A 12,276-nucleotide genomic window follows, 5' to 3' on the forward strand; every position below is an offset into this window, starting at 1 on the left:
AACATAAGACATAACATTTACCAGCCAGTCATTCCCAGCTGTGGCAAGGCCAGCAGAAAGTCAGGAAGAACTTTCGTTTATCACCAATTGGAATAAAAAAGTTAGTTGACTCAGCTGGACTCAATATACCAATATTAATATGTAATCTGCCCAACCTATTCGATTTAATAGTATTTTTTTAAAAAAGATGTTATTTATTTATTTGAGAGAGAGAGAGCAAGTGAGCGAGTGAGAGGGAGCATGAGCAGGGGGAGGGGCAGAGAGAGAGAGAGAGAGGGAGAAGCAGACTCCTCAATAATCAGGGAGCCCAATGTGGGGCTCAATCCTGGGACTCCAGGATCATGACCTAAGCCGAAGGCAGATGCTCAATCAACTGAGTCACTCAGGAGCCCCTGGATTTAATAGTATTTTTAAAAAATATTTATTTATTTATTTGAGAGAGAGAGGGAGGGAGAACAAGCACAAGCAGGGAGGAGGAGAGAGACTCTCAAGCAGATTCCCACGGAGCACGGACCCATCTCAGGGCTTAATCTCATTACTCTAAGATCATAACCCTGAGATCATGACCTGAGCCAAAGCTAAGAATTGAACACTCAACCAACTGAACCACCCAGGCACCCCAGTTTTTAATAGTATTGTAAGAGCCTACTTTTTTCCCTAAAGTAGTATGATACTTCACTTATGAACTTTAAACTGGAATGGTGCAAGAGGAGCCTGTGTATAGAGATTTCAGGTATGAAATTTGGTCCTACCTCTATGCATCCCCATTTCTTCTCCAGTTTTAATTTAGGATGATGTACTTATCCTCCCAAAGGAGGGGCAGACCAAGGTGGGAGGGCTAGTAAGAGTGTGTCTCATCAGAAATCGTGTTTCATCACTGACATCGTTTAGAATGGTAGTAAAAAGCAGAGTAAATTTTAGTTGGCTTTATTATTGTTACTTCTTACACCTCTACAGACAAGGGACTATCCTCTTGCCTGAGCCCAGGAGCCACTTCCACTGACCTGCTTCCTCTTTGTAGTGGGTCTCAAAGCTGCTCCACACTTCAGGGCTTTAATTTGCATGTGACAATTTTCAGTACCTGTTCCTACTACCTCCCAGAGTTGTGAAGGTGAATGTGATAATGGTGAGAAAGTGTTTGTTAATTGTCAAACAAATTGCAATAGTTAAGTTCTTGATTATATTGGGGTGTGGATCAGTGAATGTGAAGGAAAACTGGAACTTGCCTTCAGGTTCTAACCCTATCTTTGCACTTGGTTTAGAATAGTCCTCTAAACCATAAGTGAGTAACAGATGACATGAGACTGACTAGTTTGAGAGCCAACTTCTTCATTCCCTGTGCTTATTCTAAAACAGAGTATCTCAGGGATGCCTGGGTGGCTCAGCAGTTGGGTATCTGCCTTTGGCTCAGGGCATGATCCCAGGGTCCCAATATTGAGTCCTGCATCGGGCTCCCTGCATGGAGCCTGCTTCTCCCTCTGCCTATGTCTCTGCCTCTCTCTGTGTCTCTCATGAATAAATGAATAAAATCTTTAAAAATAATAATAATAAAAATAAAACAGAGTATCTCAACTTGGCACCACTAACATTGTGGACCAAATAATTCTTTGCCATAGGGGCCATACTCTGCACTGAAAGATGTTTAGCAGCGGCCCTGGCCTCTACCCATGAGATGCCATCAGCATCCCTGTCTTGAGTTGTATCAAATAAGGTGTCTCCGAATATTGCTTTAAGTTCCCTTGGGCAGGGGAAGCAAAATTATCCCAGGTTAATAACTGCTCTAAAGCAATGTCACTATTTAGGAACAATATGAGAAAAGGTGAAGTAAAGGAAATTAGAAGTTTTTTGAAATTTTTATTTCCCAAGAATCTCAAACTTACTTTTTTTTAGGCAAATAATTGTACATTTTCAAATTGCTTATGTGCAGTTTAATTTGACCTTGAGTGAGAATTAGCATTTTAATATGCCAAGTGATAGTGGTAACCCTGGGTTCAATATAATTACTCATGGACAGTAATTTCCCCCATCTAGATTCTCCATGTATCTGCCATAACGTGATGCTTCATGCATACAATATATGACTGGCATGTTGTGAGCCAACAGCCCTCTTTGTTCCATTTTGATTGAGTTCATAATTCTACAATATATATGAAGGCAGTAGCAAGGAGTGGATTAGATCAGTAGGATTAAACAGTAGATCAGATGATATGACTCTGCTTCTGGCACATGTATTCCTTCCATTAATTTTATTGTTTTCCCTTCCTTTTACATAGCTCAGTCATAGGGAATATGAGTTAATGAATTAATAAAGTTTGAATTGGCTATCAAGAAACTCAGACAAAAGAAAAAACAGAAATAAGTTTAAAAATCCCCTGTATATGCCAATTATGTACAAAACCTTATCTGGCCAAAAGCTGTAAATCCATGAAGCCTCTAAATGGCACGATCCAACAACTGAAAATGTTGATCACTGGGATCACTCCCACAGATTATGATTATAGCAGTAAAAGAAAACTCTGCTGTCAGCTTTCAAAATGGTCTAGAAAACAAGGGAAGCTTCCACCACCTGCTATATGTTTCCCACTCTTCCCCTAACAGAATCTCTATTTTCCAAGTTAATGTTTCACCCTACAGATTCCTAAACTGTGGAACTAAAGATCACATAGATGGATCATCATATAAAACAAAGCCTAATGAGCACATCTAGAAGCCTTTTATTTCTTGAACAAATCTTGAAGATTATGTTTCCAAAAGTCAAGAGGGTCAGTAATTTGAAAAACAGGCCTCAATAGCCATTGATCCAGGTCTACATTTGTATAACCAGACGCTGTACGATGGCACACTATATTTCAAATGTAAGATATTAAATATGGGTAACAATCATCAATTTAAAAAATAGTCATTGCAAGAGGCTCACCAAATCAAGGTACATGTTGTATGTTCCCTGATGAAGTTCTTTGAGGGGTAGAGAAATACCTTGTGCTATATTCAGGTGAGTAACCACACATTCTTCCTTTCTCTCTTTCTTTCTTTCCAGTGCTTACCGAAGGCTTGCATGAGCCAGAAATGATGTTAGATGTTCACATACAGGCTTGAATAAGTCACTCTGCCTTCAAAGATTTCACAAACTGTGGGGGAAACGGGTATGTAGTGGACTTTTGCAGCATGTGATTAGTGGCATTACAACAGTGATAAAAGATGCAAACTATACACAGAGGATGTGGATAGGAGAAAGTTTTAGGGAGAGTGTTGACCAACTTCAAAAGCTGCAGAGAAGACAAGTGATGTGAGCCTGTACTGGGCTCACTAGGGTCTTCCCAAAATTCATGTCCACCTGGAATTTCACAATGTGACTTAGAAGCAGAGTCTTTGAAGATAAAATTAGTTAAGTTAGATTCAGGTCACACTGGATTAGGGTGGGCCCTAAATACAAGGACTGACATCCTTATAAGGTAAGAATACATGAAGAAGTAGACATACACAGTGGGGAGGAGGCCATGTGAAGACAGAGACAGAGATTGAGGTGCTGAATCCATAAGCCAAGGAATGCCAAGGATTGCCACCAACCACCAGAAGCCAGGAGAGAGGTATGAGGCAGATTCTTCCTAGAACTTCCAGAAAGAACCAACCATGCAGATACCTGGATTTTAGATTTATGGCCTCCAGAAGTGTGAGGCAATAAATTCCTGTTGCTTTAAGCCCCACCATGTGTGGTAATATTTTACAGCAGACTAAGGAAACCAAACACTAGAACTGAAATAAGCTTTTTCTCTAGTATCCTATTTAGGCATATCCTTAACAAAAAGGAGAATTTCCCTATCTCAAACATGACAGTCCTTACTTTACTGAGCCAGAAATGCAATTTATTACTCTCCTGGAATTTTTGTGTTTATCCTCTCATTTTATATCCACAAGAGATAAAATGAGAGCTCTTCTCAAGTGCCCTAAATTATTTCAGGCTTTACATCTCTCTTTGTTCCAAATCTTTTTCTAGCCACCTATGTGATGCTGAATTAATACAGACTATGATTCCTATTTATAAGGAAGCCGCTTGTTCTATTGTAAGGAGACATGACAGGCCACCATCACTGCATTTGATAATCACCTGGAGAGCTGTTTTAAATACCTAGACCAGGATTTTGGCCCCGGGAGATTCTGATTTAATTGGTCTGGTGTGATACTAGGTCATACTTAAAAAAAAATAAAAAATAAAAAAATAAGTCTTTCCAGGGTTTCAGAAGTGTAGCCCCAGCCTGAGAACCATCAATATAGAGCAAGGCTTTACTAGAAGCAGATAAGCTGAAACAAAGACTATTAAATGATCCCCTGAAGGCACTAAATTGAAAATACAAATAAAATCTAAGAATGAGCTCTACATTTACTGAATCTATCATAAACTCATGCAATATTTTGCCCCAAAATGATTTCGAAAGAAACAGGTTAAGTAAAAGATCATACAATGCAACCTGGATCTGAGAGTTAGCAGTATCATTGACTTGGGGCCACAGTTGAGAGGAGAGGGACTTGTCCTCTCAGAGTGGTAGAAATAATGGGTAAGGACTTAAAGACCATAAAATCACTATCATTATGCTACCCTTTGAGGATCCTTTGGGGTCAAACCTCTCCAAAATAACCAACCAAACAGAAGAGAAAAATAGTCACTTTTGTTATCAAGTGCATTCTTCTAGAAATGATTATATTGCCTTTTTTACATTTTTAAGTGTGGATTTAAATTTAAGTATCTTGTTATACAAATGAGGTACTTTTAAATACAAAATTGAGACTATATCTTCACAGTCTAAAATATCTTTCTCATTTCCTCCTTGATGCCCACATTTATATTTTATTGCTTAAGCAATTTAGAAGAAAACACTGTTGTTTCTGAGATGAACATAAAAGGAAACCATAAAAGTCAACAAGTAGACATTTTGGTGTGAGCAGGGAGGTCTCTAATTGCACATAAGAAAAATATCTGTTATTTTTAGAACCATGCATCTTTAAAAAACAGTTTAGTCCAAAAAAGAGTAAATTAAGCATTAAAAAATGTGAATATCCACATAAAAAGAATTTTTTTAAAGATTTTATTTATTTATCCATGAGAGACAAAGAGAGAGAGAGAGGCAGAGACATAGAGGGAAAAGCAGGCTCCATGCAGGGAGCCCGATGTGGGACTTGATCCCTGGACTCCAGGATCACGCCCTGGGCCAAAGGCAGATGCTAAACCACTGAGCCACCCAGGTGTCCCAAAAGAAAGTGTTTTTAAAGGTACATTTGAGGTTTTTATTCCTGTGAATTTTCCTACATTTGTGATGGCAGTATCCTTTATAAATGTTGAATCTGATCAGTACTTTTGTCCAAACCATTCACATGGACTAATGTGTGTTGACATATTCAGAATAAATGATATCAGTAATTTGAATTTTGCTATAAATGTATATTTCCATCTTATCACAGTGCATATTAATAAAACTTGAAGGTACTCAAGTTTTTTAACTGGAATGTTAAGTATTGTTTTATAAGTGGGTCTTAGTAAAACAAAAGTTGAGGGGCAGCTGGGTGACATAGTCAAGCATCTGACTCTTGGTTTCTGGCTCAGATCATTAGCCCAGGGTCGTGAGATTGAGCTCTGTGTTGGGCTCTGCACTTAGTTGGAGTCTGCTTGAGATTCTCTCTCCCTATGCCCACCCCACTCATGCTCTTCCTCTCTCTCTCTAAAATAAATGGATAGATCTTTAAAGAAATAAACATTTGAATAATACATGACAGGTTAAATTGTACTTGATAATTAAAAAATAAATGTTACATTTTAAAAAGAATTAGCCTGAAATATTGGTATTAGTCCTATTGTCTAACCTGAGAGTTGAGAATAATTATTAATAAGACAAACCATATCCCCTAATTATTTTCTTATATGAAGCTTCTGTAACTACAAGAAAGCATGTAAATTATATGTTGATTGGGCAGCCCGGGTGGCTCAGCAGTTTAACGCTGCCTTCAGCTCAGGGCGTGATCCTGGAGACCTGAGATCGAGTCCCACGTCAGGCTCCCTGCATGCAGCCTGCTTCTCCCTCTGCCTGTCTCTCTTTCTCTATCTCTCATGAATAAATAAATAAAATCTTTAAAAAATTATATGCTGATAAGTAATTATTATTAAATTGCATAGTGTAAAATATCAGTAAGATGCTAAAAAATCTAAAATGACTTAATAGAATATTAAGATATCAAATATGATGCTTTATTTTTGTTGTTGGTTCAGAGAATGTGGATACAATATAGTGCATTTCTAAACAATCCAATTAGTAGTATTCAAATATTTCAGTGTGCCAGGAACATAATCTGGAATCAAATAATGATATAGAACTGACTATCAAGGAAATTACTGGGGATATACACAACAAATAGTAAAAAACAGAAAGATTTGAAACCAAATGAAAATAAAAACAATGCATCAAAAGTATTTTTCAACTGCCAGTATACAGGCTTCCCCTGCTATCTGAAGGTAGGGTGATGTTAAGAAACCTTTCCTATGCCAAAATGGTGTAACATAAGGAAATGATTGCCACTAATGTACATGGAAAAGTTTTTAAGCATTCTCAGACCCAAAATATCACCTCTCCTAGGCTTCTTGATACTTTAGGACACATCTTGCTAACAGATGCACACAAAAACAAAAACAAACAACAACAACAACAACAAAAACCCAGATGCTCACAGATACAGTAAAAGCTCTGGTTGGGATGCATGCTGCCTCTACAATGGTTTACTACAAAATGAAGCCTGAATGTTATCTATTTTTGCCTTGTTTCATCAAAGTGAAAATTCTCTTTCAATTTCTTTAGTGAAAGCAGCTACTAATGTAGGTCTTCCATAAAAGCGGCATACTGGAGGGTATTATGCTGAGTGAGTAAGTCAACCAGAGAAGGACAAACATATGGTCTCATTCATTTGGGGAATATAAATAATAGTGAAAGGGAATAGAAGGGAAGGGAGAAGAAATGGGTAGGAAATATCAGAAAGGGAGACATAACATGAAGACTCCTAACTCTGGGAAACGAACTAGGGGTGGTGGAAGGGGAAGTGGGTGGGGGTGGGGGTGAATGGGTGACGGGCACTGAGGGGGGCACTTGACGGGATGAGCACTGGGTGTTATTCTGTATGTTGGCAAATTGAACACCAATTTTAAAAAAAAGCAGTGTAAACAAACTTTTGAAAAGTCGAGATATTGTAATACATATCAGGTCTAAGGATTTTTAGAGGATGCTTAGAAGTGCATGAGTATCTTAACTTATCTACAGTGCAGAGGGATGTTTTGGGGCAATCATTGTGGATCTTCATACTTCCCCACCAGGTTGAAAGAGTCCTCTCAATAGGCTCAGCTTCAGTGGGTATGTCATTAGCATGCTTTGGCATTCTATAGCTACATGCAGATTGTACACGGAGGGTGTAGAGAAACCTCAGCAAATACATCGAGGCTAGTAAGACACATGAGAAAAAGGTTAATGTAGTGTGCAGCAACGTTTTAATTATTTCATGTGATAAGTGACCCTTTATTCTTTCAAATATTGACCTGAGAGAAAAGTTCTTTCGTTATGGCTAGGGCTAAAAATCAACATTAGAGCATTAGTGGATAATTACCATTTATGTGGACCAATTTTACTAAATGGTAAGTCTACTCACATGAACAAAATGAAAACTTTGAACATGACATAGGGACCTTCTGTGAAATTATATTTACTCAGAATTTTAGACTTATGTATCTTTTTTACTCAATCAGGGATGTTGTAATACTGAATATTTACTTGGTACCTGATATATAAAATATCGTCCAATTCTCTGATCTATGAATTTAAAGAATGGATTGACAGACATTGGTAAAACTCTCAAGTTTTCAACTTGAGTTTTGAGAACTCTAGGTGTTCCACATATTTGATTTTGACTTCTTTCCAAAACATACTTTAATGACTTTCAAAATAAAAATCTAAAAAAATAACTTAAAGGGAACCAACTTTTAAAAAATTCTTAAATTGGGATGCCTGGGTAGCTCAGCAGTTTGAGCATCTGCCTCCAGCTCAGGGCATGATCCCGGGTCTGGGGATCAAGTCCCGCATCAGATCAGGTTTGCCTACATGGATCCTGCTTCTCACTCTGCCTCTCTCTTTGTGTCTCTCATGAATAAATAAATAAAATCTTAAAAAAAATAAAATAAATAAAATAAAAATTTATTAAATTGTTAAGGATTTGTACCATTTTGATTTGAATAGACATTTATTTAAAAATAATGCTTTCAAAAAGATGCTTGCCTTTGATGCATTTCAATAAATAAATAAATAAATAAATAAACAAACAAATACATAGTTAAAATATGGCAGCACATTCACATTCACAGGGAAGAAGAGGTGTTGGTGAGATAGGGCATGGATTATTGTGTTGATAAGGACACAGGGATACTCCCTACACCAGAGACAGTTGCCTGTACCACAAAAAACCTTCAGAGAAGTAAGGAATGTAAAGTGTCAAAACTGCAAAATCGAAAAGCTGACTCACTCTTATTTATTAATTAATCCACCACAGTTTCATATAATTAACACAGTCATCTTTGAATGGAGAAACAAAAATTTTCCAATAATGCTCCACATAGATATGTCTTCTGAAGAGTCTATCTTTAAGCCACTGTATGAGGACAGAACTTTTCATGCAGAGGAAACTCAACATCACATTTTGGGGCTAGTGCTCTCTTTTTCTCTTAGGGTGGAAAGCCTTCAGTTTTCTTATTGAAAACTACATCTGAAACTAATGATGTATTATGTTGGCTAATTGAATTTAAATAAAAATAAAAAAGAAAGACTTTGATTTCTATAATTCCCATTTATCCTTAGTTGAAAGTGGGTGAGATTTTCTGCTAATTAAATTGGAATTCTCTCTAATTGGCAAGTTTAAGACAATGACAAGAATAAATAGTATATTGCACCCAAAATAAGGTTGACATATCTGTAAATATGTAAATATATCTGTAAAACAGATATGTCACTTAATGAAGCAATATTAAGAAAAAGGAATCCACAAATCACCCAAGTTAAAAGCATAAATAAAGGGATCCCTGGGTGACGCAGTAGTTTAGCGCCTGCCTTTGGCCCAGGGCGCGATCCTGGAGACCTGGGATCGAATCCCACCCACATCGGGCTCCCAGTGCATGGAGCCTGCTTCTCCCTCTGCCTGTGTCTCTGCCTCTCTCTCTCTGTGACTTATCATAAATAAATAAAAATAAATATATTTTTTAAAAAGCATAAATTGTACATTACACAAGTTAGAAAATAAGACTTCTCTTTTATTGGACACATGTTTGAAAAAAGCCTGGAAGGGGTACTGCTTGTAGAATTGAAGATAATTTTCTTGTTTAGAAGAGGCAAAAGAGGGATCCCTGGTGGTTCAGTGGTTTGGTGCCCGCCTTTTGCCCAGGGCGTGATCCCGGAGTCCCGAGATCCAGTCCCACGTTCCACGTCGGGCTCCCTGCATGGAGCCTGCTTCTCCCTCTGCCTGTGTCTCTGTGCCTATCTCTCTCTCTCTCTCTCTCTCTCTCTCTCTCTCTCTCTCTCTCTGTGTCTCTCATGAATAAATAAATAAAATCTTAAAAAAAAAAAAAGAGGCAAAATGGACTCACTGAAGAATTGAAATAGAGTATTCCTAAGTAATGAATTTGGCTTAGTTCTTTTTTTTTTTTTTTTTAAAGACTTTATTTATTTATTCATGAGAGATGCAGAGAGTGAGGCAGAGACTCACTGCCTCATCCTGCCGGAAGCCTGATGTGGAACTCGATTCCGGGACTCCAGGATGACGACCTGGGCCAAAGGCAGGTGCTCAACCGCTGAGCCACCCAGGCATCCCAGCCTAGTTCTTTATAATCAATCTATTCACTGTTGGTTTCTACACATTTAAAAAACTACATTGCAGAAGAGACTTCATGAAGCCATTGTCTTAGATAAAGGCATGTTCTGACAACTGTTCAACTTTATTTTTTATTTTTATTTTTTAAAAGATTTTTATTTATTTATTCATGAGAGACACAGAGAAAGAGGCAGAGATGGGCAGAGGGAGTAGCAGGCTCCCCCCTGGGAGCCTAATGCGGAACTCCAACCCAGGACCCCCGGATCACGCCCTGAGCCAAAGGGAGACGCTCAACCACTGAGCCACCCAAATGTCCCAACTGTTCAACTGTAATGAGCCATTTTGTATGGCTTTTGGACTGGTATTTGATGATTTGCTTCCTTCCATGAGTGAATGAGGAGGGTTAAACCACTGGTTTATACCAGTGTATGTTCTGCATTTCCTTCTCTGCACATCTAGAAGAAAAGGATTTTTAAAACTCAGCATAATGCTTTCAAACATATTGGATCATAAAACTTTTAATGCAGAGAAATTTCTTTGAAATTCAGGAACTTAAAGGAAAGTTTTAGTTGGTAGAGCATGTGACTCTTAATCTTGGGGTTGTGAGTTCAAGCCCCATGTTGAACATTGAGATTTCTTAAAAATAAAATCTTTTTTAAAAAGGGGTTCAAAAAAATGCTAGCAGGTTAGAATGACGGGAGAAAATTGCAAAAAAAAAAATTGAGGAACATGGATGTGAAATTTTCCTTTAAGTTGACCGTACACATGTAGACTCTCACAGTTCTATGGCTGCAGAATGGAGAAGGTCAAGCTTAAGAAAAGCTCATGATAAAACAACTGATTGCCAGAAAGACTAGTTTAACTGGAACACATTAATACAGGTGAATGTCTTGATGTGAGCAATGGTTCCACTGCATTTGTTTTGAAATTGAAACCAGTAGACTTGTGCTAAAATTCTAACTGTTACACTTATGATTATTATCTAAGTATCACCTGTAACGATTTTTAACTGTATGCCAACTCCACTAGGTTAAAAAAGATACAGGGGAAACATCTTACTTATCTTGTTCCCTCCAGCATTCCAGGATTTTGCTCTGAGCGTGGCACGTAGTAGGCCCTCAATCAGTAACTGTTGAATCAATTAGTAAGGTATGTGGCTTGCCCTCTCTGGGCCTGGGCTTCTCATTTGTAAAATCAAGAACCTGAAGTTGCTGTGTGTCTAAAATAAGACAATGTGTGGAAGTGCTTTGGAAACTCCAAAGTGCAAGAGATGACTAAGAAATTGCTACTATTATCAATAAACACTACCAATGAGGCTTAAGGAAACAGACGATTTATCCCAAAAAAGCTGAGATTAGTGAAATGTTATAGTTGTTTTCTGATTATTTGCAGAAGTATTGTATTAAACAGATTGGACCCACTTTATATATTGCTCCAGAGGGTGGGCCAGGGGCCATTGGCCAAACAGATGTGTCTTAAAGTAAGGACAATCTGTCATTAGTGTATTCTATAATGCTGTATCAGGGAAAATCAGTGAAGATTCCAGAATTTCTCAGTGTAGGGATTTAAAGGGTAAAGCAGTCTGGTGGTAGAGTGGGGTAGGGGTGAGCGATCCATCTGGAAGCAAGTCCAGTAAGCACAATGTTTCACTCAGCTTTCATATGTGTTTACCATGGCCAAAGGGACTGAAGGAGATTATGTTGGTTCTGAAGTCCTGCCTACCCCCACCTCCATTCCCATCTCTGGCCACAGCTGGACACCACCATTGGTGGAAATGTTTAAACAGAGCCTAATATGGATAATAAAGCAAATCCTGAACTGGATAAGAGGGGACCTTGGAACTCTAAGGTCACATCCAACTGTAAGTCTCTGGATATAAGCTGGAGAGAGTAAAATTTCTAAATTTGGTAGGAATAAATGAGCCTTAAAAAAACTGGAAAGAAGGGCTATAAGCTCCTCTTTTAGCTGCCCTGTAATAGAGAAAACAGAATTCAAGTAACAATTTATATTGGTTATACCTCCCACTTTCCTAAAAAAAAAAAACTCACTATATAAAATTCTATATAGGAAATAATATGGGACGCCTGGGTGGCTCAGTGGTTGAGTGTCTGCCTTTGGCTCAGGGCATGATCCTAGAGTTCCACATCGGGCTCCCTGCATGGAGCCCGTTTCTCCCTCTGCCTATGTCTCTGCCTCTCTCTCTGTGTCTCTCACGAGTAAATAAATAAAATCTTAAAAAAAAGAAATAATATAATTTTCAATTAAGATATAAACATGACTTTTTGTAGATATAATACATATACATGGAAAACCAAACACAATTACATAGGACAGCTCTCTAAGTCACGTATTTTATTTCAACATTTATGTGAACTTAGTTATCAAATGCATTTA

The 12,276-nt window shown here is 37.9% G+C and overlaps 1 protein-coding gene across 6 annotated transcripts in view; it reads right to left on the reverse strand.

The window, feature by feature from the left end:
• The window catches only part of FGF14 (fibroblast growth factor 14), a 624,343-nt gene that overhangs the window by 40,015 nt on the left and 572,052 nt on the right, over window positions 1-12,276 (reverse strand). The window lies entirely within an intron of this gene.

Source organism: Vulpes vulpes, chromosome 6, assembly GCF_048418805.1.
Source record: "Vulpes vulpes isolate BD-2025 chromosome 6, VulVul3, whole genome shotgun sequence".
Lineage (NCBI taxonomy): Eukaryota > Metazoa > Chordata > Mammalia > Carnivora > Canidae > Vulpes > Vulpes vulpes.